The sequence below is a fragment of the Bos javanicus genome, chromosome 7 (assembly GCF_032452875.1).
Source record: "Bos javanicus breed banteng chromosome 7, ARS-OSU_banteng_1.0, whole genome shotgun sequence".
NCBI classification, from domain to species: domain Eukaryota; kingdom Metazoa; phylum Chordata; class Mammalia; order Artiodactyla; family Bovidae; genus Bos; species Bos javanicus.
Genome location: NC_083874.1, coordinates 29691355 through 29716672, shown reverse-complemented (window position 1 = coordinate 29716672; position 25318 = coordinate 29691355). Strand labels below are relative to the sequence as shown.

At 38.9% G+C, this 25318-nt stretch overlaps 1 long non-coding RNA gene across 1 annotated transcript in view; it reads left to right on the top strand.

The window, feature by feature from the left end:
- LOC133251008 (uncharacterized) overlaps positions 1-25318 on the top strand; it is an 89783-nt gene that overhangs the window by 43808 nt on the left and 20657 nt on the right. Inside the window, exon 8 of the long non-coding RNA XR_009737482.1 lies at positions 5142-5202. This is a non-coding gene — a long non-coding RNA (uncharacterized LOC133251008). The remainder of the gene's footprint in view (positions 1-5141; positions 5203-25318) is intronic.

Sequence of the window (25318 nt, the reverse complement as noted above, 5' to 3'; positions counted from 1 at the left end):
GACCACCTGACCTGCCTCTTGAGAAACCTGTATGCAGGTCAGGAAGCAACAGTTAGAAGTGGACATAGAACAACAGACTGGTTCCAAATAGGAAAAGAAGTACGTCAAGGCTGCATATTGTCACCCTGCTTATTTAGCTTATTTGCAGAGTACATCATGAGAAATGCTGGGCTGGATGAAGCACAAGCTAGAATCAAGATTGCTGGGAGAAATATCAATAAACTCAGATATGTAGATGACAGAACCCTTATGGCAGAAAGCGAAGAAGAACTAAAGAGCCTCTTGATGAAGGTGAAAGAGGAGAGTGAAAAAGTTGTCTTAAAGCTCAACATTCAGAAAACGGATCATGGTATCTGGTCCCATCACTTCATGGGAAACAGATGGCGAAACAGTGGAAATAGTGTCAGACTTTATTTTTTTGGGCTCCAAAATCACTGCAGATGGTGACTGCAGCCATGATATAAAAAGACTCCTTGGAAGAGAAGTTATGACCAACCTAGACAGCATATTAAAAAACAGAGTCATTACTTTGCCAACAAAAGTCTGTCTAGTCAAGACTAAGGTTTTCCCAGTAGTCATGTATGGATGTGAGAGTTGGACTATAAAGAAAGCTGAGCGCTGAAGAATTGATGCTTTGAGCTGTGGTGTTGGAAAAGACTCTTGAGAGTCCCATTGAACTGCAAGGAGATGCATCCAGTCCACACTAAAGGAAATCAGCCCTGAACATTCATCGGAAGGACTCATATTGAAGCTGAAACTCCAATACTTTGGCCACTTGATGTGAAGAGCTGAGACCTTTGAAAAGACCCTGATGCTGGGAACGATTGAAGGCTAGAGGAGAAGGGGACAACAGAGGCTGAGATGGTTAGATGGCATCACTAACTCAATGGACGTGAGTTTGAGTAAACTTTGGGAGTTGGTGATGGACAAGGAGGCCTGGTGTGCTGCAGCCCTGGGGTTGCAAAGAGTCAGATATGACTCAGTGACTGAACTGAACTGACTGATAACTAAAATAATAATATCTATGTGGTAATGGTGGTGGGATAGACATAGACATTGGAACAGAATAGAGAACATAGAAATACCCACAAACATGCCTGAGTTTTGACAAATCTGCAAAAACAACAGAATTAAGATAGAATTTTCATCAAATAGTCCTGGGACAATTGGACATCCATAGGTTAAAAAAAAAACCTTCAACCTAAGCCCCATACTTTTTAAAGGTTAAAATGAATCACAAGCTTAAGCATAAGACATAAAACTATAAACTTTTACAAGAAAACATAGAAAACTTTAGGACCTGATACTAGGCAAATGTTCGTAGGTTTGACACCAAAGAGCAATGTACAAAAGGGAAAATTGCTATATTGGACTTTATCAAAATTAAAAAATTTTTGCTCTCTGAAAGAACCTGTTAAGAAGATAAAAAGACATTTTCAAGAATGGGAAAAAACACATGTTTCTGACAAAGGAGTAGCCACACATTAGACAAAAGACTAGTATCTAGGATATATAAAGAACTCTCAGAATTCAACCGTAAAAAAGATCCAAACAATCCAGTTAGTACAAAGACGAAAGGCATAGACATTTCATTGAAGATAAACAAATGTCAAATTAAGCACTTGAAAAGATGTTCAACATCAGTAGACAACGGAGGGATTCAAACTAAAACCACATGATAATATCAGTATACACCTGTCAGAATGGATAAAATAAAAAATTGTGACAGCAGCAAATCCTGAGGAGAATACAGAGAAACTGGATCAATCATACACTGATGATGGAAATGTGAGCTGGTACAACCACTCTGGAAAGTAGTTTTGACAGTTTGTTTAAAAAAACTAAATATGCAACTACCATGTGATATAACAGTTATACTCCTAGACCCTTAAACCAGATAAATGAAGACTTATGTTCACATAAAAATCTGTACACAAATGTTTATAGTAGTTTTATTTGTAATAGCCCCAAACTGGAAACAATAGGTTGAGCAAATTGTGGAATATCCATACCAAGAAATACTACTCTTCTGTAAAAAGGAAAGACCTGGTAATATACTACAACCTGGATGCATTTCCTGCGTCTGCCTGCAATGCAGGAGACCAGGGTTCGATCCCTGGCTCAGGAAGTTCCCCTGGAGAAGGAAATGGCAACCCACTCCAGTATTCTCACATGGAGAATTCCATGGACAGAGGAGCCTGACGGGCTACAGTTTATGGGATTGAAAAGAGTCGGGCATGACTGAGCGACTAACATTTTCAGTTTCACTTTGCATGCTCGGCTAAAAAAACCCATCTCAATAGGTTGCATACTATATGATTCCACTTATATAACACTCTTAAAATGACAAAATTATGGAAATGAAGACTAGATTAGCAGTTGCCAGGCATTGGGACAGCAGGGAAGTAGATATGATTATTAAAGTCAACATGAGGGATCTTTGTGATGATGAAACTGTTCTGTATCTTGACTGTATCAGTGTCAGTATCCTGGTTACTATATTGCTATAATTTTACAAAATGTTACCATTGGGGAAAACTGGATGTTTCTATATTATTTCTTATAACTGCATGTTAATCTAAAATTAGGCCAGGCCAGAATACTGGAGTGGGTAGCCTTTGCCTTCTCCAGGGGATCTTCCCAACCCAGGGATCGAACCCACGTCTTCTGCATGGCAGGTGGAATCTTTACCAGCTGAGTCACAAGGGAAGCCCAAGAATACTGGAGTGGGTAGCCTATCCCTTCTCCAGTGGATCTTCTGACCCAAAACCGAACTGGGGTCTCCTGCATTGCAGGCGGATTCTTTACCAACAGAGCTATGAGGGAAAAGCCCTAAAATTACATTTAAAAAGCTTAATTAAAAAATATAAAACAACAATGCAGAGGGAGCCAAATAGAAAAATGTGATTATCCTGGGTTGAATTGTAGATATGGGTGCTCAGTGGATCAGAGTCAGTAGTGGCAGGAATACCTTTTAGTGTATTCCTTTTTCTTGACGTAGGAAAATTTACAAATCATAAATTTATATCTTGATGCTACTGCTGCTGCTAAGTCGCTTCAGTCGTGTCCGACTCTGTGCAACCCCATAGACGGCAGCCCACCAGGCTCCGCCATCCCTGGGATTCTCCAGGCAAGAACACTGGAGTGGGTTGCCATCTCCTTCTCCAATGCATGAAAGTGAAAGTGAAGTCGCTCAATCGTGTCTGACTCTTAGCGATCCCATGGACTGCAGCCTACCAGGCTTCTCTGTCCATGGGATTTTCCAGGCAAGAGTACTGGACTGGGGTGCCATTGCCTTCTCCATATATCTTGATGACTTATCACAAAATGAACCCACCTACATAACTACAACTCAGATTAAAGCTAGGATATGACCTGACACCAGAAATTCCCTTTGTGCCCCTTTCTTTCACTACTTCCTGTCACGTTTCCAAAGGTAATGACTAAGTTTAAGCACTGTAGATTAGTTTTGTCTGTTTTGAATTTTATGAAAACAGAATCATACAGAAATCATTCTTTTATGTCAGGCTATTGTAAATCAACATTACATTTATAAGATTCATCCACGATGGTGCATGTAAGAATAATAAGCTCAGTTCTGTTGCTATGTAATATACTATCATGTTGTTCATTTGATCAGTTGTGTCTGACTCCTTGCCACCCCATGAACTGCAGCACGCCCAGCTTTCCTGTCCTTCACTATCTCCCAGAGTTTGCGCAAACTCATGTCTGTTGAGTTGATGATGCCATCCAACCATCTTATCCTCTGTTACCCCCTTCTCTTCCTGCCCTCAATCTTCCCCAGCATCAGGGTCTTTTCCAATGAGTTGACTCTTTGCATCAGGTGACCAAAGTATTGGAGCTTCAGCTTCAGCATCAGTCCTTCCAATGAATATCCAGGACTGATTTCCTTTAGGATTGACTAGTTTGATCTCCTTGCAGTCCAAGGGACTCTCAAGAGTCTTCTCCAGCACATTTGAAAGCATCTCAATCTTCTTTATGGTCCAACTCTCACATCTGTACATGACTACTGTAAAAATCATAGCTTTGACTATACAGACTTTTTTTGGCAAAGTAATATCTCTGATTTTTAATAGACTGTCAAGGTTTGTCATAGCTTTTATTCCAAGGAGCAAGCATCTTTTAATTTCATGGCTGCAGTCACTGTCTGCAGTGATTTTGGAGCTCAATAAAATAAAGTCACTGTTTCCATTTTTCCCCCATCTATTTGCCATGAAGTGATGGGACTGGTTACTATGATCTTAGTTTTTTGAATATTGAATTTTAAGCCAAGTTTTTCACTCTCCTATTTAACCTTCACCAGTATACTATCATATAAACTATGATTTACCCATCCTACTCTTTATCAACTTCTTATTTTTTATTCAAATTTTATGAATAATGTCATGAAAATTATTTTTTTCCTATGTGATTTTCTTTTTACTGTGTATAGGTACAAATTTACCTTAGATGAATAAATGAAAAGAAATTGCGTTTCTTGTAAGACAAGCCCAGTGATGATGAATTCCCTCAGCTTTGTTTATCCTCCATTTGGAAAGCACAGTTTTGCAGGATGTAGTATTCTTGTTTGGCAGTTTTTTTTTTTTTTTTCTCTTTCAGTTCTCAGTAAGAGTCTTGGGGCACATGCTCCTCTCTCCTTCCCTGGAGGGAGAGGTGTGCAGCTGTATCAGCCTCTCTCTTTCTGCTGTTCTGCAGGTACTTTGGAGCAGCAATGTGCTGCCCAGCTCTCTTGTATTGTTCAGCAAACCCCAGGCATCTAGAGATCTAGAGTATATCATGTCCCATCAGTGCTCTGAGGCAGGAGAGAGATACCAGTCCTCAGGCAGCCCACAGAAAAGATGGAATGCTGGATGTATGTTCCAACTCTCTCTCTCTCCAGGGAGAAGTCAGGAATTGTCCCCCCCCTCCCCCCACCCACCCCTTGCATGATCCACTGAGCTGGGGAATGGTCTATGGGGAGTGAGTGCCTCAAAACAGTGCCTTTATTCTCACTGACTTCCAGTCTGGTGCTCTTTCTTAACAGTGCTTAGATTAAGGCAAGAAACCAGTCTTTCAGGTAGCCCCCTTACCCAAAGTCTAAATGTGAGACATATGTTTCAGTCTTCTCTTTCTCTCACCAGGGAGAAGCTGAGATCTGGGAATCTTCTGATTGTGTCATGTTGACCAGGGGGAAGAATTATGGTGAGTGCCATGAGTTTTCCTTCCCTCTTTGAGCTTGCCTGCTGTGTGAAAGTGAAGTCATGTCTGACTCTTTGTGACCCTGTGGAGTGTAGCTTACCAGGCTCCTCTGTCCATGGGATTCTCCAGGCAAGAATACTGGAGTGGGTTGCCATTTCCTTCTCCAGGGGATCTTCCCGACCCAGGGATTCAACCTGGGTCTCCCACATTGCAGGCAGACGTTTTAACCTCTGAGCCACCAGGGAAGCCCCTTTCCTGCTGTATAGAAGTCTATTAATTATAGAAGTCTATTGGAATACGGAATGAAGCAGGGCAAAGACTAATAGAGTTTTGCCAAGAAAATGCACTGGTCATAACAAACATCCTCTTCCAACAACACAAGAGAAGACTCTATGCATGGACATCACCAGATGGTCAACACCGAAATCAGATTGATTATATTCTTTGCAGCCAAAGATGGAGAAGCTGTATACAGTCAGCAAAAACAAGACCAGGAGCTGACTGTGGCTCAGACCATGAACTCCTTATTGCCAAATTCAGACTTAAATTGAAGAAAGTAGGGAAAACCTCTAGACCATTCAGGTATGACCCAAATCAAATCCCTTATGATTATACAGTGGAAGTGAGAAATAGATTTAAGGGCCTAGATCTGATAGATAGAGTGCCTGATGAACTATAGAATGAGGTTCGTGACATTGTACAGGAGACAGGGATCAAGACCATTCCCATAGAAAAGAAATGCAGAAAAGCAAAATGGCTGTCCTGGGAGGCCTTACAAATAGCTGTGAAAAGAAGAGAAGTGAAAAGCAAAGGAGAAAAGGAAAGATATAAACATCTGAATGCAGAGTTCCAAAGAATAGCAAGAAGAAATAAGAAAGCCTTCTTCAGCGATCAATGCAAAGAAATAGAGGAAAACAACAGAATGGGAAAGATTAGGGATCTCTTCAAGAAAATCAGAGATACCAAAGGAACATTTCATGCAAAGATGAGCTTGATAAAGGACAGAAATGGTATGGACCTAACAGAAGCAGAAGATATTAAGAAGAGATGGCAAGAATACACAGGAGAACTGTACAAACAAGATCTTCATGAACCAGATAATCACGATGGTGTGATCACTGACCTAGAGCCAGACATCCTGGAATGTGAAGTCAAGTGGCCTTAGAAAGCATCACTAAGAACAAAGCTAGTGGAGGTGATGGAATTCCAGTTGAGCTATTCCAAATCCTGAAAGATGATGCTGTGAAAGTGCTGCATTCAATATGCCAGCAAATTTGGAAAACTCAGCAATGGCCAGAGGACTGGAAAAGGTCAGTTTTCATTCCAATCCCAAAGAAAGGCAATGCCAAAGAATGCTCAAACTACCTCACAATTGCACTCATCTCACACACTAGTAAAGTAATGCTCAAAATTCTCCAAGCCAGGCTTCAGCAATAGGTGAACCTTGAACTTCCTGATGTTCAAGCTGGTTTTAGAAAAGGCAGAGGAACCAGAGATCAAATTGCCAACATCCACTGGATCACAGAAAAAGCAAGAGAGTTCCAGAAAAACATCTATTTCTGCTTTATTGACTATGCCAAAGCCTTTGATTCTGTGGATCACAATAAACTACGGAAAATTCTGAAAGAGATGGGAACAAGAGACCACCTGATCTGCCTCTTGAGAAATTTGTATGCAGGTCAGGAAGCAACAGTTAGAAATGGACATGGAACAATAGACTGGTTCCAAATAGGAAAAGGAGTTCATCAAGGCTGTGTATTGTCACCCTGTTTATTTAACTTATATGCAGAGTACATCATGAGAAACGCTGGACTGGAAGAAACACAAACTGGAATCAAGATTGCTGGGAGAAATATCAATAACCTCAGATATGCAGATGACACCACCCTTCTGGCAGAAAGTGAAGAGGAACTCAAAAGCCTCTTGATGAAAGTGAAAGAGGAGAGTGAAAAAGTTGGCTTAAAGCTCAACACTCAGAAAACGAAGATCATGGCATCCGGTCCCACCACTTCATGGGAAATAGATGGGGAAACAGTGTCAGACTTTATTTTTCTGGGCTCCAAAATCACTACAGATGGTGACTGCAGCCATGAAATTAAAAGACGCTTACTCCTTGGAAGGAAAGTTATGACCAACCTAGATAGCGTATTAAAAAGCAGAGACATTACTTTGCCAACAAAGGTCCGTCTAGTCAAGGCTATGGTTTTTCCTGTGGTCATGTATGGATGTGAGAGTTGGACTGTGAAGAAGGCTGAGCGCCAAAGAATTGATGCTTTTGAACTGTGGTGTTGGAGAAGACTCTTGAGAGTTCCTGGGCCTGCAAGGAGATCCAACCAGTCCATTCTGAAGGAGATCAGCCCTGGGATTTCTTTGGAAGGAATGATGCTAAAGCTGAAACTCCAGTACTTTGGCCACCTCATGTGAAGAGTTGACTCATTGGAGAAGGGGACGACAGAGGATGAGATGGCTGGATGGCATCACTGACTCGATGGACGTGAGTCTGAGTGAACTCCAGGAGTTGGTGATGGACAGGGAGGCCTGGCGTGCTGCGATTCATGGGATCGCAAAGAGTCGCACACGACTGAGCGGCTGATCTGATCTGATTAATTGGCTTCTTGGTCTCTCACAAAGGGAATTGGTTCCTGTATTGTTGTTGGGTTAGTGTCTCCCTGAGGGGAAAGAGGGTATCAGACTTTCTGCTCTGCTCTCAATTATTCTTATTCTTGATTCTGTTATTTTTTAATACATCACTGTCTTAATTAGAGTAGCATATCCAGTAGTGTAAGTTTTCCAATTTTTTTAATGAAGTCGGAGTTATTATTAATCTTTTAAATTTCCATATAGTATTCAAGTTAGCTTGTTTCCATGTGTACACATAGATTACACACACACACACATCTGCTGAAATTTTGTTTGGAATTTCCTTGAATCTTTAGATAACGCATGAAAACTAACATCCTTATAATTTGAACTCCCAATATGTGAAAATACTACATCTCACTGTTTATTTAGCTCTTTATTTAATTTCTCTTAGTAATATTTTGTGGTTTCTACATAGTTCTCATTAGATATTTTCCAAGCTGGTGGGTGTTTTAAAGATCTTATAAATATTTTTTAAATTTAAATTTTTAAATTTAAATTCTGTTTCTTATCCATATTTAGACATGGAATAGATTTTAAAAGTTGTGATTATTTGGAATTCATGTATTAGTTCTAATAGTTTATCTGTAGAATTGTTTGGACTTTTTACATACTTATTATACTACCTGGAAAATAAGTTTTGTTTTTTTCTTCCAATCTTTTTCTTATTTTTTTCTTGCCTTACCTTATTGCAATATCTAGTACAGTGTTATTAGAATTGGTAACAGCAGACATTCATATTTTGTCCTTATTCTTGGATTTAAAGTTTTCATTATTTTACCATTCAGTATAATTTTTTCAGTAGGATTCATAGATACCTTTTACACAATAAGCTGTGCCTATTTATTTATAGTATAGTAGCAATTTTTATCATGAATAGATGCTTAATTTTATAAAATCACTTTTCTTCATCTACTGAGATGATCATATGATTTTTCAAAGTTAATCTTTTGATGTAGTTAATTACATTGATTTTCAGATGTTAAATCAGCCTTCTATTACTAGAACAAACCAGATTTGATCTTGACATATTATCCTTTTTAAATATCTTTGTACTTTGCTAGTATTTTTTATAGTATTTTTACATCTTGAATCCTTATCTTTGGGTCTACTTCTGGGAAGCCTCATATCAGACTGAGAATGTATGCTAAGTCACTTTAGTTGTGTCCGACTCTGTGCGACCCCATAGATGGCAGCCCACCAGGCTCCCCTGTCCCTGTGATTCTCCAGGCAAGAAGACTGGAGTGGGTTGCCATTTCCTTCTCCAGTGCATGAAAGTGAAAAGTGAAAGTGAAGTCACTCAGTCGTGTCTGACTCTTCGCAACCCCATGTATTGCAGCCCACCAGGCTCCTCCGCCCATGGGTTTTTCCAGGCAAGAGTACTGGAGTGGGTTGCCATTGCCTTCTCCAAGAATGTATAATATAGGATAAATAAAGTTTCAAGTCACAAAAAATCTCGGCCCTGATTAAAGAAATAGTGGTTTACTTTTGTCACACAACAAAAATTACAGTGCTTAAATCTGATAGGATTAATCCAAGTGCTTTGTGATGCCACCTGGAACCTAGCTTTTTGTAACTTTTTTTCTTCTCTCCTGTCTTTAGTGTGCCTTTTTCGCTACATGGTAGTTATCTCATGCTATCACTTAGAGCAAGGAAAGGAAGAGGAGTGGGCAAGGCTTTCCCTAAGTGAAGATACTTATGTAAGAGGAAGGGAAACTCCAAGCATGTGCCCTATTTTGTTTCTTTGTCCAGAACTGTGTCATATCTGATATCTAAGGAAATCACTGGTAGAGGAAGTGCAATTCCTATGACTGGATTGAATCAGTCAGATTCATCTTCTAGGGCTAGAGAGAGAGTCTGAATTTTCCTTGAAATCAGAGATTTATGTGTGCTACAATGTTTGTGTTCCTTTAGCTGGGAAAAAATAGGGGAATCATATCTGCTACAAATAGTTCAGGAAAGAATAACTTTTGGAAATTTGACTACATAAAAATTTGTAAATTTCTGTTCAATGAAGGGAACCATCAGTGAAGTCAGCTGACAGAGAATGGGCTGAGAGAAGTTAATCTGAGAACTCAAAAACTGAGAAGGGATATCTAGAATATTTAGTAAATGGCAAAACTAGTTCAATATTGTAAAGTTTAAAAATAAAATTAAAAAAATTAAAAAAAAAATAAAGGATCTAAGCGATCAAAAAAAAAAAAAGAAGAAGAAGAAGAAGAAACTTAACAGAACAATGGTTAAAGCAGAGACTATAGATTCTAACAACTACTCTGGAAAATAGTCTGGAGATACTTAGTTTAATTTCATGTGTGTAGATCCCAGGACCCATCCACTCCACTCCTGTGGAACTTTTAGTTTCTAAGGAGGCATATATAAGCTTGATTACTTGCAAATGATTTGTAGAACAAGGCATTGTCAAAAACACAGGTATCTATCTCTGCTGCTGCTGCTAAGTCGCTTTAGTCGTGTCCGACTCTGTACGACCCCACAGATGGCAGCTCACCAGGCTCCGCCGTCCCTGGGTTTCTCCAGGCAAGAACACTGGAGTGGGTTGCCATTTCCTTCTCCAGTGCATGAAAGTGAAAGTGAAGTCATTCAGTAAGTGTCCGACTCTTCGTGACCCCATGGACTACAGCCTGCCAGGCTCCTCCGTCCATGGGATTTTCCAGGCAAGAGTACTGGAGTGGGTTGCCATTGCCTTCTCTGATCTATCTCTAGGGGAGCAGATGGGAGAAATGCTGTGATATTCACAGGGGTAACAAATTAAAGACAGAGCTATGTGGAGAAATCTTTCAAACATGGTGTTGAGAGGAAAATGTAAGATAACAGAAGACCTCTAACATGGTATAGCTGGCAAATTTAAAACATAAAGATACAACAAAACAGTACCACTTTTCAAATATACCTGCATTATTAGGAAAGGTGCTAAATGTAATAAGAGTAATTTTTTACAGGTGGAGGAATGGATTAGAAATGGAGATTGAAGATTAGAGGGAAAATAAAGCAAAACAGGAACCCTGCATGGATAGTTGAATGGCTGTGTCATGAATTTGGACTCCAGCCAATTCAGTTCTTTGTGTTCTAGTTTATGTGTTTACTTTCTAAGTCCTTCCTATTAAGATTCTACTTTGCATGCTAGCTCTTAGTTAAGCATACCCACTATTTTAAATATTGGTTGTAAAGAAACTCTACATAGAGACTTTTGAGTAATTATTTAATTTGTAGAAGCAGTGTATACCAATAAAAGTCCTCACTGTAAACAAATGACTATCTTCTTCCAAAATCACACTTTTATTTTTTATTTTTTTAAAAGGGCTGGGGGCTGCAGAGCTCTGTGCTTCCCCAGAGCAGAAAGCAGACGAACAGCCTAGAGCGCGGCCCCATGGTGCCCACGAAGCCACTCCCACCCACTGTTCAAAATCACACTTTTAAATTATCAATGGGGATATGTTGTCTTTTCCATTTGGTCTCAAAGGCTTTAGTTTGTAAAATACCACAGTCAACTTCATCTGTCACTTTACTCAATATAAGTTTGATTTTGCTCTCTACTTTCTTATTCCCCTTTAAAAATCAATAACAAATGTTTTGTTACTGAATAACAAAACTTCTGGAATAGTGATCAACTTTTCACTGTTTTTTCCATTTTTCATGAGAATGAAGTTCATAAAGAAATTTGGAAGAATTATACCTTGATCTGAAGACATATTATAGCTGAAGATTTGGCTGGTGAATTTAAGCTATGGTTCAAAGCTGACCACACTAACTTCACCTGATAGAAAATTCTGAAATTCATTCTGCAGTATGGGAATGGGAAGATTTTTGATGTAAGTTTTCTTTAGGTAAATTTCCCTGTGCCTTATATAAATCTAATTTATTATCTTTCTGATGAAATTATGATTTGAATTTTTAGAATTGATTGCTTATTGTGTACCAAGACACACATGTTATTTTATTAACCATGGATAAGTTTGCCTGACCCTTGAAGCTTACCAAGATTCTAGTGATGGCAAGACCAATTAGTTGATGCTGACTAGGAAATTGCTACTCAAAATGTGGTTTCAGTCAATAGGATTACCTGGGAGATTTTCAGACATACCAAAACTCAGGCTCAATGACATACCTAGTGAATAAAAGTTGTTTATTATAACAAGATGCCCAGGTGATTATTAAGTGCCTAAAGTTTGAGACCTTTGGCAGTCTTTCCTTGGCATGTAGACAGTGATGTCAGGTTAAAGAATAGCTGTTTTAAAAATTTTTTTTGAGGTATTTTTTTTTTAACTTTACAATATTGTATTGGTTTTGCCATATATCAACATGAATCCACCACAGGTATACATGTGTTCTGCATCCTGAACCCTCCTCCCTCCTCCCTCCTCCCTCCTCCCTCCTCCCTCTTCCCTCCCTATACCATCCCTCTGGGTCGTCCCAGTGCACCAGCCCCAAGCATCCAGTATCATGAATCAAACCTATTTTTACATAGTCATCTTTGCTTTTCTGATTATTTCTATCATTCATCCATTCAATAAGCATTTAGTCAATAATTCCTGTATTTCAGGCTCTAGATCAAATTGCCAACATCCTCTGGATCATTGAAAAAGTGAGAGAGTTCCAGAAAAACATCTGTTTCTGCTTTATTGACTATGCCAAAGCCTTTGACTGTGTGGATCACAATAAACTGTGGAAAATTCTTCAAGAGATGGGAATACCAGACCACCTGACCTGCCTCTTGAGAAACCTGTATGCAGGTCAGGAAGCAAGTTAGAACTGGACATGGAACAATAGACTGGTTCCAAATAGGAAAAGGAGTACTTCAAGGCTGTATATTGTCACCCTGTTTATTTAACTTATATGCAGAGTACATCATGAGAAATGCTGGGCTGGAAGAAGCACAAGCTGGAATCAAGATTGCCAGGAGAAATATCAATAACCTCAGATATGCAGATGACACCACCCTTATGGCGGAAAGTGAAGAGGAACTCAAAAGCCTCTTGATGAAAGTGAAAGAGGAGAGTGAAAAAGTTGGCTTAAAGCTCAACATTCAGAAAACTAAGATCATGGCACCTGGTCCCATCACCTTATGGCAAATAGATGGGGAAACAATGACAGACTTAATTTTTTTGGGCTCCAAAATCACTGCAGATGGTGATTGCAGCCATGAAATTAAAAGACGCTTACTCCTTGGAAGGAAAATTATGACCTACCTAGACAGCATATTAAAAAGCAGAGACATTACTTTGCCAACAAAAGTCCATCTAGTCAAGGTTATGGTTTTTCCAGTGGTCATGTATGGATGTGAGAGTTGGACTATAAAGAAAGCTGAGCACCGAAGAATTGATGCTTTTGAACTGTGGTGTTGCAAAAGACTCTTGAGAGTCCCTTGGACTTCAAGGAGATCCAACTAGTCCATCCTAAAGGAGATCAGTCCTGAATATTCATTGAAAGGACTGATGCTGAAGCTGAAACTCCAATACTTTGGCCACCTGATGCGAAGAGCTGACTCATTTGAAAAGACCCTGATGCTGGGAAAGATTGGGGGCAGGAGGAAAAGGGGACGAGAGAGGATGAAATGGTTGGATGGCATCACCAACTCAATGAACATGAGTCTGGGTGGGCTTCGAGAGTTGATGTTGGACAGGGAGACCTGGTGTGCTGCAGCTCATGTGGTCACAAAAAGTCAGACACGACTGAGCGACTGAACTGAACTGAACTGATTGAGAGTAAACAAAAGCAAGTAAGACATGCTAAGGAATTCCTGTGGGTTTTTTTTTTTTTTTGAATGCAGAAATAATGTATAAGTTGGAGTGAAATATGCTTTTGGTTGTCTGGGAGAAAATTCCTAGCTCATCAGTCTGACAATGGCCACAGAAGTTATGGAGACAACCATCTAGAACCTGTTCCATGGCAAGTCTTGCCCTAAAAACTCTCAGCAGGACAGTCAAACTGAAATTAGGTGCTGCTTGGCTGGAGGTAGCTTGGTTTCTGGGCTCCCTGTTGAGCCTGGGCCAGTCTAACTCTCTGACTCATAGATGATGGCTGGCACCCAGTCCTACCTTCTCAGCTTCAGAGATGGCTTGTTGGTCAAAGAGCCAGAGAATGAAATTTCCATGACAGGGCTGGGCAGGGTTTATCCAGCATCGGGTATCTTCTATAAACCTGTGTGATCTGATTCAAGTGCTGTGGGCAAAGGTTTTCAGAACTGTGAAGGAATAGAAATGATTGAGTGGATTCTAAGGGAGAACATTGAAAAACAATGAATCCAGGCCTAGTCCCAAGAGATGGTAGGAAAATTAAGTTCTTTTATATTAAGCTTTATGGCACACCCAGATCACATCATGTTAGAATTTTTTAAATAATGTGTATATTGATTATATAATTCTTGCTTTAGGAAGAATTCACTCCTTTTCGTGTGAATTAGCCACATAATGAGCTAGTCTAGGAAGTAGATATGAGACATGTCTAATTAAAGAAACTACCACTTCATCCAGGTTCACATACATGGATTTTTTCTTTTTTTCCTGTACCGTGTCTCTGGCCACAAAGTTGGAAATACTGTTAAGAAAAAGGCAAGGAAAGCAAACTCTAGTTATGGAAAGAAGAATCTCAGCTCTGCTGAGATGAATTTTCTTCTTTCCTTCCCATGCGTAATGCATATAGCAATCTTCTCTGTGTGGTATCATACTGCCAAATGGACGAGGAAGGAAGAAATCACTTGAAGTAGCTGATTATTCATTGGTGGTAATTTGTGAAATGCTATGTGGCTTTAGATACGGCTTTATCATATTTGTGAGATTTAGTTTGTGTTACCTGTAAAATGAAGATACTTAGACTACACTAATATTAAATGAAATAATGTTTGTTTTGTTTAATTAGACTGGTTTTTAAAAATTGAAATATAGTTGATTTACAATGTTGCATCAATTTCTTTTGTACAGCAAAGTGATTCAGTTATAATATTGTGTACTCTTTGTAAATACTATTTTCCATTATGGTTTATCGTAGAATGTTGAATATAATGCTGTGCACTATACAGTACCACCTTGTTGTTTCTCCATTCTGTGCATAAAAGCTTCACTTGCTAACCCCGACCTCCTGCTCCATTCCCCTCCCAACCCCTCTTCCTTGGCAACCACCAGTCTGTTCTTTATTTCTGCGAGAATATTTCTGTTTCATAGATAGGTTCATTTGTGTCCTATTTTAGATTCCACACATAAGTGATATCATAAAGTATTTGTCTTTCTCCTTCTGACTCAGCTCACTTAGTATGATAATCTTTAGGTCCAGGCATGTTGCTGAAAATGAGATTGTTTCTTTGTTTTATATGGCTGAGAAATAATCCATTGTATATGGACTACATCTTCTTTATCCATTCTTGTGTCAGTGGACATTTAGGTTGTTTCCATGCCTTGACTGTTAGATTAGATCTGACAGACAGAGTTCCTGAAGAACTATGGACAGAGGTTTGTGACACTGTAGAGGAGGCAGGGATCAAGCCCATCTTCAAGGAAAAGAAATGCAAAAAGGCAAAATGGTTGTCTGAGAGGGCCTTACAAACAGCTATGAAAAGAATAAAAGTGAAAGGCAAAGGAGAAAAAGAAAGATATACCCATTTGAATGCAGAGTTCCAAAGAATAGCAAGGAGTGATAAGAAAGCCTTTCTCAGTGATCAGTACAAAGAAATAGAGAAAAACAATAGAATGGGAAAGACTAGAGAACTCTTCAAGAAAATTAGAGATACCAAGGGAACATTTCATGCAAAGATGGGCTCGATAAAGGACAGAAATGGTATAGACTTAACAGAAGCAGAAGATATTAAGAAGAGGTGACAAGAAAACACAGAAGAACTGTACAAAAAAGATCTTCACGACCCAGATAAACACAATGGTGTGATCACTAACCTAGAGCCAGACATCTTGGAATGCAAAGTCAAGTGGGCCTTAGGAAGCATCACTATGAACAAAGCTAGTGGAGGTGATGGAATTCCAGTTGAGCTATTTTGAGTCCTAAAAGATGATGCTGTGAAAGTGCTGTACTCAATATGCAAGAAAATTTGGAAAACTCGGTGGTGGCCACAGCACTGGAAAAGGTCAGCTTTCATTCCAATCCCTAAGAAAGGCAATGCCAAAGAATGCTCCAGCTACTGCACAATTGCACTTATCTCACAGGCTAGTAAAGTAATGCTTAAAATTCTCCAAGCCAGGCGTCAACAGCACATGAACCATGAACTTCCAGATGTTCAAGCTGGTTTTAGAAAAGGCAGAGGAACCAGAGATCAAATTGCCAACATCAGCTGGATCATCAAAAAAGCAAGAGAGTTCCAGAAAAACCTCTATTTCTGCTTTATTGACTATGCCAAAGCCTTTGACTGTGTGGATCACAATAAACTGCGGAAAATTCTGAAAGAGATGGGAATACCAGACCACCTGATCTGCCTCTTGAGAAATTTGTATGCAGGTCAGGAAGCAACAGTTAGAAGTGGACATGGAACAACAGACTGGTTCCAAATAGGAAAAGGAGTACCTCAAGGCTGTATATTTTCACCCTGCTTATTTAATTTATATGCAGAGTACATCATGAGAAACACTGGGCTGGATGAAGCACAAGCTAGAATCAAGATTGCTGGGAGAAATATCAATAACCTCAGATATGCAGACGACAGAAACCTTATGGCAGAAAGTGAAGAAGAACTAAAGAGCCTCTTGATGAAAATGAAAGAAGGAGTGAAAAAGTTGGCTTAAAACTCAACATTCCAAAAACGAAGATCATGGCATCTGGTCCCATCACTTCATGGCAAATAAATAGGGAAACAATGAAAACGGTGAGAGACTTTATTGTTTTGGGCTCCAAAATCACTGCCGATGGTATCTACGGCCATGAAATTAAAAGACACTTGCTCCTTGGAAGAAAAGTTATGGCCAACCTAGACAGCATATTAAAAAGCAGAGACATTACTTTACTAACAAAGGTCCATCTAGTCAAAGCTATGGTTTTTCCAGGAGTCATGTATGGATGTGAGAGTTGGACTATAAAGAAAGAGGAGCGCTGAAGAATTGATGCTTTTGAATGGTGGTGCTGGAGAAGACTCTTGAGAGTCCCTTGGACTGCAAGGAGATCCGACCAGTCCATCGTAAAGGAAATCAGTCCTGAATCTTCATTGTAAGGATTGATGCTAAAGTGGAAACTCCAATACTTTGGCCACCTGATGTGAAGAACTGACTCATTTGAAAAGATCCTGATGCTGAGAAAGATTGAAGGCAGGAGGAGTAGGGGATGAGAGGATGAGATGGTTGGATGGCATCACGGACTCAATGGACATGAGTTTGAGGGAGTTGGTGATGGACAGGGAGGCCTGGCGTGCTGCAGTCCATGGGGTTGCAAATGAACATAGGAGTGCACGTATCTTTTTGAATTATAGTTTGTTAATTAGGGCAGTTTTGGGTATATGTAAAGCATTCAGTAAATTCTAGCTAATACAGTAGGTCAAAGAGTCAAAGTTTACACCTAGGAACTAAAGTAAGATAATGGCATGGGAAAACCCTGAACTCACCTCTTCGTGTGGACATAATACACATAAAACTACATATGAAACAATTTCCTCTGATAAGAACCTGAAAACCACCTCCACAACAAAGGATAAAAGATATACACTGAAATGGATAGAAGGGGCAGGGACAGGCTATCACCAAAAAGTCCCACCCCCTGGCATGGTGACTGACAACTGGCCAAGAGGGAAGGGTCTTTTAATAATAAAAGACCTCCTCCCTGAGGAGCAAGGGGTTTGTACTCCACATTTGGGTCTAGTTACCATATCACAATACAAATTTAATACAGTATTGTTGTATATAGCTCTCCTCGTCTGTCAGAGATGAGTCCACCAAGTTCTTTTTTCTTTTGGGTCGTTCATATATGTATAAATCACTTAGTTTTTTAGCACTTAGGAAAAGCATCTTTTCCCCCCCTGAAACTCCAACCCTGTAATAGATTTACCCCCAGCACAGTCTCTTTGAGGAGGAAAGGTCTTACTTGGTTTGCTTCACAAAGTGGCTGGCTTCCCTTTGCAGAAGGGAAGCAGAGGCAAATATTCTGTAACTGAATTATCCAACCTCCTGAAATGCAGCCATTGTGCTTTCTTAGACCTATTTGATCCTGCTCATCTCTGTTCCCATATGGTTTTCTTACATTTAGTGTATTCATTATTGCAGCGTGGGAAAGGGAGCTGGGTCATGAAAGAAGAACATGAAAGACTATGCAGAACAGAGTTGAAATTATTAATACGTTTGTTCTAAAAAATGTGGGAACACCTTTTTAGAAATACAATATATGTTTTTCAATGGGCAGTTCTTCCATCCTAGGCTGAGGCCCACTCTCTATGTAAACAGATACCCTTCAGCATCTGCTTTCCTACAACAAAGAGGTGCTTTTTCTGTGCCAGAAGTTAGGGCTTCAAAAATGATAAATACGAATTTTTTTTTTGCATTTTGTTAGGGACATAGTACGATACCAAAGCGATGGAAATAACAAAACACATTTGTCAAAGTTCAGAATTATCAGTCCCAAGAACTTGCATATCTTAATGACATAGATGATGCCTGATGCTTTCTTGCCTGTTACACAATTTAGCAACCTGGTTCTATTGTCTTAATTTGTCGTGTGGGTTATTTTGATGTGTGGAAATCATCTAGAGGAAAAAGTTCTGCCATACAGAGGGGATGCTCTGATTTTCTAATTGCTTACTAATTATGTGTTCTGGAAATCCTGGGAATGTACAACAGGTTTTTTTTTGTTTTTTGTTTTTGCTGGGGTTTTGTTTTGCTCCCTTTTGCTTACTTGTGATATTGCTTTTCTGATGCTTAAATTTTATGTTAGGTCTCTTTAGCATGTTTGACATCAATACCATGAAATTTGAAGCCAAACTTGGCTAAGTAAAAACAAGTGAAGAATTGGAGTTATGATCTTGGCAATTTAAACAAAACAAAATTTTTTTTAACCTTTGAAAGGAAACTTTGGTTTCAAGGACACATGATTATTTCTGCCTAGTTGTGTGTATTGCTTTTTGTCCCTTTTGTTTAAATCTGCATTTTAGGGGTTGACCTGCACTCATTCTGGATTTCTGGCACTGTATTCATGTCTAACGAACTCTTAATGGAATAAAATTGCAAGCATAGAGTGAAATAAAAGATTGTGGCTTAGACTAGCAGTCTGGGTAATACATAATCAGAATTTCGAGTATCTGTTAATCACCAACTTGGAATAGATCTGTTTAGCATACAATGAAATTTAGTTTACAGTACCTTGATGGATTTAGTGTCATCTGGAAAAGACATTTTTGCTTGGAGCTTTGTTTTTTCTACTGAAATACTGACATGCTCTGGGCTGCTACGCAAGTATTTGAGGATTAGTCCTTCAGTGGTATTTTACTTATTTAACATTCACATATGACATTACATCTGAAAGCTAGGTATAAATAACCAAGAGTTTGATAAATAACCAAATTGAGTAATAGCACCTTGCATTTTTTATTATTATATAATTTATAGGGTGTACAACATAACAATATATAATTTTTAAAAGTTCTGCTTCATTTGTATTACTATAGATTATTGGCTGTATTCCTTGTGTTGTCCAATATATCCTTATAGCTTATTTTATACCTAGCAGTTTGTACCTCTTAATCCCTTACGCATATATTGTTCCTCCCCTCTTCCCTCTTGCTATTGGTAACCACTAGAGTTCTCTACATTTATAAATCTGCTGCTTTTTTGTTACATTCACTAATTGGTTGTGTTTTTAGATTACACATATAAGTGATATTGTGCAACATTAGTCTTTTTCTGTCTTACTTTGTGTGGATGACAACAAACTATGGAAAATTCTGAAAGAGATAGGAATACCAGACCACCTGACGTGACTCCTGAGATATCTGTATGCAGGTCAAGAAGCAACAGTTAGAACTGGACATGGAACAACAGACTGGTTCCAAATAGGAAAAGGAGTATGTCAAGGCTGTATATTGTCACCCTGCTTATTTAACTTATATGCAGAGTACATTATGAGAAATGCTGAGCTGGAGGAAGCACAAGCTGGAATCAAGATTCCTTGGAGAAATATCAATAACCTCAGATATGCAGATGACACCACCCTTATGGCAGAAAGTGAAGAAGAACTAAAGAGCCTCTTGATGAAAGTGAAAGAAGAGAGTGAAACAGTTGGCTTAAAACTCAACATTCAGAAAACTAACATCATGGCATCTGGTCCCATCACTTCATGGCATATAGATGGGGAAACAATGGAGACAGTGAGAGACTTTATTTTGGGGGGCTCCAAAATCACTGCAGATGGTGCCTACAGCCATGAAATTAAAATATGCTTGCTTCTTGGAAGAAAAGCTATGAAAAACCTAGACAGTGTATTAAAAAGCAGAGACATTACTTTGCCAGCAAAGGTCTGTCTAGCCAAAGCTGTGGTTTTTTCAGTAGTCATGTATGGATGTTGGACTATAAAGAAAGCTGAGCACCGAAGAACTGATGCTTTTGAAGAAGACTCTTGAGAGTCCCTTGGACTTCAAGGAGATCCAACCAGTCAATCCTAAAGGAAATAAGTCCTGAATATTCATTGGAAGGTCTAATGTTGAAGCTGAGAATCTAATACTTTGGCCACCTGATGCAAAGAACTGACTCATTTGAAAAGACCCTGACACTGGGAAAGATTGAAGGCGAGAGGAGAAGGGGATGACAGAGGATGAGATGGTTGGATGGCATTACTGACTCAATGGACATGAGTTTGAGTAAGCTTCAGGAGCTGGTGAAGGACAGGGAAGCCTGGCGTGCTGCAGTTCATGTGGTCGCAAAGAGTCATATGCAACTGAGAGACTGAACTGAACTGAACTGTCTTACTTATTCACTTAGCATTATGCTCTCCAAATCCGTCCATTTTGAGGCAAATGGCAACATCTTTCTTTTTTATGACTGAATAGTATTCCATGTATCTTGTACTTTTCATAGGAACATCCTTCAGATTTTCCTGTGAGGCCTCTACACTACCACTTAAAATAAGGAGGCTTCTATTTTCTAAGATGTGGTCAATTAGGAAGGTCCAGATTTCTGGTTAATAAGAGAATTCTTGCAGTTAAATACATTGACTACAAGGAGTTTCATAACAAAAGAAACCTCCAGTGTGAGAGCTGTAGGGAAGTAAAGTAACAGGAATAAAAAAGAAGGTAAATGTGAACTCAAAAACACATGTGACTGGAGTGAGTACAGAAACTGATATTCATCATGATTATCCTGAATTTACCAAGAAAAATCCAATTATGATTGCTATCTTTTGATTAAGAACATGAAACCCATTTTGGAAAATTTGCCAACCAAATAAATAAGTAAATAATTAAAAACCTTTTGATGTATTCTCCTTTATAAGCAAAACTTAGCTTCCTGAGCAGTTTTTTCTTAAGAAGGAGAGTGAAAACTATAACTCATGGGCTTATATTTGGTCTAGAGATGTGTGGATTCATTGGAATGGAAGCTTTGAGTTTGTCACTCAGTCCAGCTGTAGTCCAGGCCTGTGCCAATGGGTAAGAAGACTGCTTTCAGAGGGATGGTATGGGGAGGGAGGAGGGAGGAGGTTCAGGATGGGGAACACGTGTATACCTGTGGCGGATTCATGTTGATATATGGCAAAACCAATACAATATTGTAAAGTTAAAAAAAAAAGAACAGAAAAAAAAGAGGAATACAAGTTTTCTATATATTCTCAAACAAAAAGCTAAATAAAAACCCATACCACCCCAGTTCCTTTCCTCATTCAGTTAGCTAGAATTTCATTTTCTGTAAAAACTAAGAAAAATTATTGAGTTTTAGTTTCAGTTTTATTTAAGGCATTTTCTCAAAACTAAAGTATGTATACCTTCAAGTGTATAAAATGAGTAGTGGAAAATAACTAAAACAGTTGCAAGAATGTAGATTTGAAGTGGTCCAAAGATTTTTTTAAAGGATTGCTTTTAATTCAGGAGGATTAGAGGCATGGGAAATTCCAGAATTAAAAATATTCCAGGTCCTCAATTCAGCTAGTGTGAAAGAAGCACAGTACTCAGAAGTTCTTCACCAGAGAACCTCTTCCTTCTTTTGGGGGCTGTTCTCTTTGACATCGTGGGGAGGATGTGAGAGACGAGGGCGGGAGACAGCTGGTCCTACCAGCCCGCTGCACAGATCCCCCCATGCAGACAGTGTCTGAAATAAGAAAGTGGGCTAGTCATTAAATATTTCATTTAAAAACAAAATTTGTGAGAGCTGAAGAATATTCCAGTTTTATTAATTACATGCAGTGAATTCTTTCTGAGTAAATGGCTTCATATCCCTTAGAGGGATGTTTGCTATCCAAGCCTCTGACTTCTGACCCTCCCCTCTGCCTTCCATATTGATCTGTTGCCCCCCTGAGTTAACTGCTGCCTTCATGCTCTTGTTCCACTTTCTGTAATTAAGTGTGTTCTCAGGAAGGGTCCTGGAAGTTATTTATGCTAAAAGCTAAAACTAAAGGAAAGATTAGGAATTCAGTCATGAGCCAGGAGATAGAGGAAGGCCGTGGGACTTTCTAACAAGCTTGTTTTCAATTTATATGATATAGATTCATATAGACCATTTGTTTCCAAAGTGAGAAAGCTGGGTGAGTACTCTAGGAGGTGTTCAAGATAATCTATATTAGAACATGTGTACACATGCACACAAATGCACACTCAAACTCATGTTTTAAACATATATTTCTGTGTATGGTTTTATAATATATATAATATGCTAGCACAAATGGGGCTTCACAAGTGGCTCAGTGGTAAAGAATCTGCTTATAAATGCAGGAGATACAGGACACACAAGTTCGATCCATGGGTTGGGAAGATCCCCTGGAGAAGGAAATGGCAATCCACTCCAGTATTCTTGTCTGGAAAATCCCATGAACAGAGGAGCCTGGCGGGCTACAGTCCATAGAGTTGCAAAGAGTTGGACACGACTGAGCATGCACACAATATATAAATGAGCATGTATAACAATTTGTGATGGATATATGTGTCAACTTGACTGGGATAAGGGATGCCCAGATAATTGGCAAAACATTATTTTTGGGTGTGTCTGTGATGGTGGTCCCCTAGGAGGTTAACATTTGAGTTGTTAGATTGAGTAAGAAGATGCTCTTGCCCATGTGGGTGGGCATTATCAAGCCTTTTAGGGCCCGAATAGAACATGGAGGCAGGAAAAGGATCCATTTGCTCTCTGCTGGAGCTGGGACATCTATCCTACCCTGACCTTGGGCATTGGTACTCCTGGTTCTTGGGTCTGCAGACTTAGACCAGGACTGGGAGACCATTGGCCTCCCAGTTCTCAGGCTTCAGGGGTTGGGTTGGAGTTACACTACCAGCTTTCCTGGGCCTCCAGCTTGTAGTTGGCAGATTGTATCACGTGTCAGCCTCCATAGTTGCACAAGCCAAGCCCTTCTGACCAAACTCTGTATTCTATATATTACATATTCTATTTGTTCTGTTTGCTTGGAGGTCCCCGACAGACACAGTTGTCACAATTATTTTTTTTTCCTGATTAAACTTATGTGAAATATTTTGGAGATTACTTATTTAGATGATCTTCTGTACCTCTAACCCCTGTATGTGCATGCTCAGTCATGTCTGACTCATTGTAACCCTATGGACTGTAGCCTGTCAGGCTCCTCTGTCCATGGAATTCTCCAGGGAAGAATACTAGAGTGTGTTGCCATTTCCTCCTCCAGGGGATCTTCCCAATCCAGGGACTGAACCCATGTCTCTTGTAGTTCTTGCATTGGCAGACGGATTCTTTAACCACTGAGTCACCTAGGAAGCCTGATCATGTGATGCTTGGCCATAAAGCTGTACTTGTTTTTCAAATATTTGATATAATACTTATATAATGAAATTATTTGTCTTTATAATTCCTCTTTTGCTGTCTCTCTTCTCACACTTTATCATGGTCCACTGTGTTCTGCTATGTCAGATGGGGGAGTTGGCAAATGGTTTTTAGTTCAAGTCTGGAGTTTTGGCCTCTGGAGACTTCCCTTACTCTTTTCACATCTCAACTATCCCTGTTAAAGAATGTTAGTTAGATTTAATCCAGCATTTCCAGGAGGTTTAAAAAAAATGTGTCATATATACCATAATTCTCGAAATGGAGCATATTACATTTCAGTCAGGGAAAATGCTTTCTTATATCCTCCTATTTTGTTTTAATATGCAGCTGAATAAATTCCTCCTTATTACTCATTTTTTTTCTTAATTCTGAACTATTACTTTCTGTTCATTCTTCCAAGGAAATTTAGTATTAATTTTGTCAAGTTTGAAAGAAAGTGCCATTGAAAATTTTATTATGTGTGGATTAGTGCTAGGATTGCTATGCACTTTAAGGAGATGTCTTCCAGTCATCTCCCCTTCTCATAGCCAGAGAGCTACTCTATCTCACATAAATAAAAATTTCAAAGTCATCATTTCCTCCATGTCTGGCATATGTATTTATAACATGGAAATACTTATGTTTCTAACATTTACAGAAAAGTTAAAAAATATTTGAGGATGAGCATTGTTCTACCTCAAACATTCTATTTGCTTTATCATGTATCTATCAATCCTCTGTCAATTCATATCTTATTTTTTGCATTTTAGTGTAAATTCCAGATATCAGGAAAGTTCCTTATGAAAACTTTGGCATGCGTCTCATTAATCAGAGTTCACTATTTGTTCTTTTAGTTAAAATTTAGATACAATTAAATGCAAAAACAAAAGTGTAAATCTACCGAGTTTTGAAGAATGCTTGCTTGAATCTCTATCAAGATGCTGAACATTATCACTCCTATCAAGATGTTAAATGTTACTACTACCCTAGAAAATTTCCCCAAAAGTGAGAGGAGGCTCTTTTTATTTGTCTGATTTGCAAAGTCATGGTACACAAAGCAGCTTTATAGATAAGTGATGCTTTTGGCCACAAATAACAGAAAATCTGACACACAGTGAATATCAAGTAGAGTTAAGCTGTCACATAACAAGTCTGGAGGGAGGAGCTGTTGATATTAATAACACCGAGGATTATGTCTCTGGAATTCTTCTGATTTTTACCTTCAAGTTTCAAGTAGTTGCTGTAACTCCTGGCATCATTCAACAATATTTATTTATTCAACAAATATTTATGTATATTCCAGGCACTGTTTTTTGTTTGTTTTAATTTATTTACTTTTATTTTTTATTGAAGTATGGTTGATTCACAATGTTGTGTTAATTTTTGCTCTACATCAAAGTGACTCAATATTATATATATATATATATATATACACATGTGTGTATATAATATACACTCATATATATGTTCTTTTTTATACTCTTTTCTTTTCATTATGGTCTATCCAAGGACATTGAGTATAGTTCCCCATGCTACACCTTAGGACCTGGTTGTCCATCCATTCTAAATCTAATAATTTA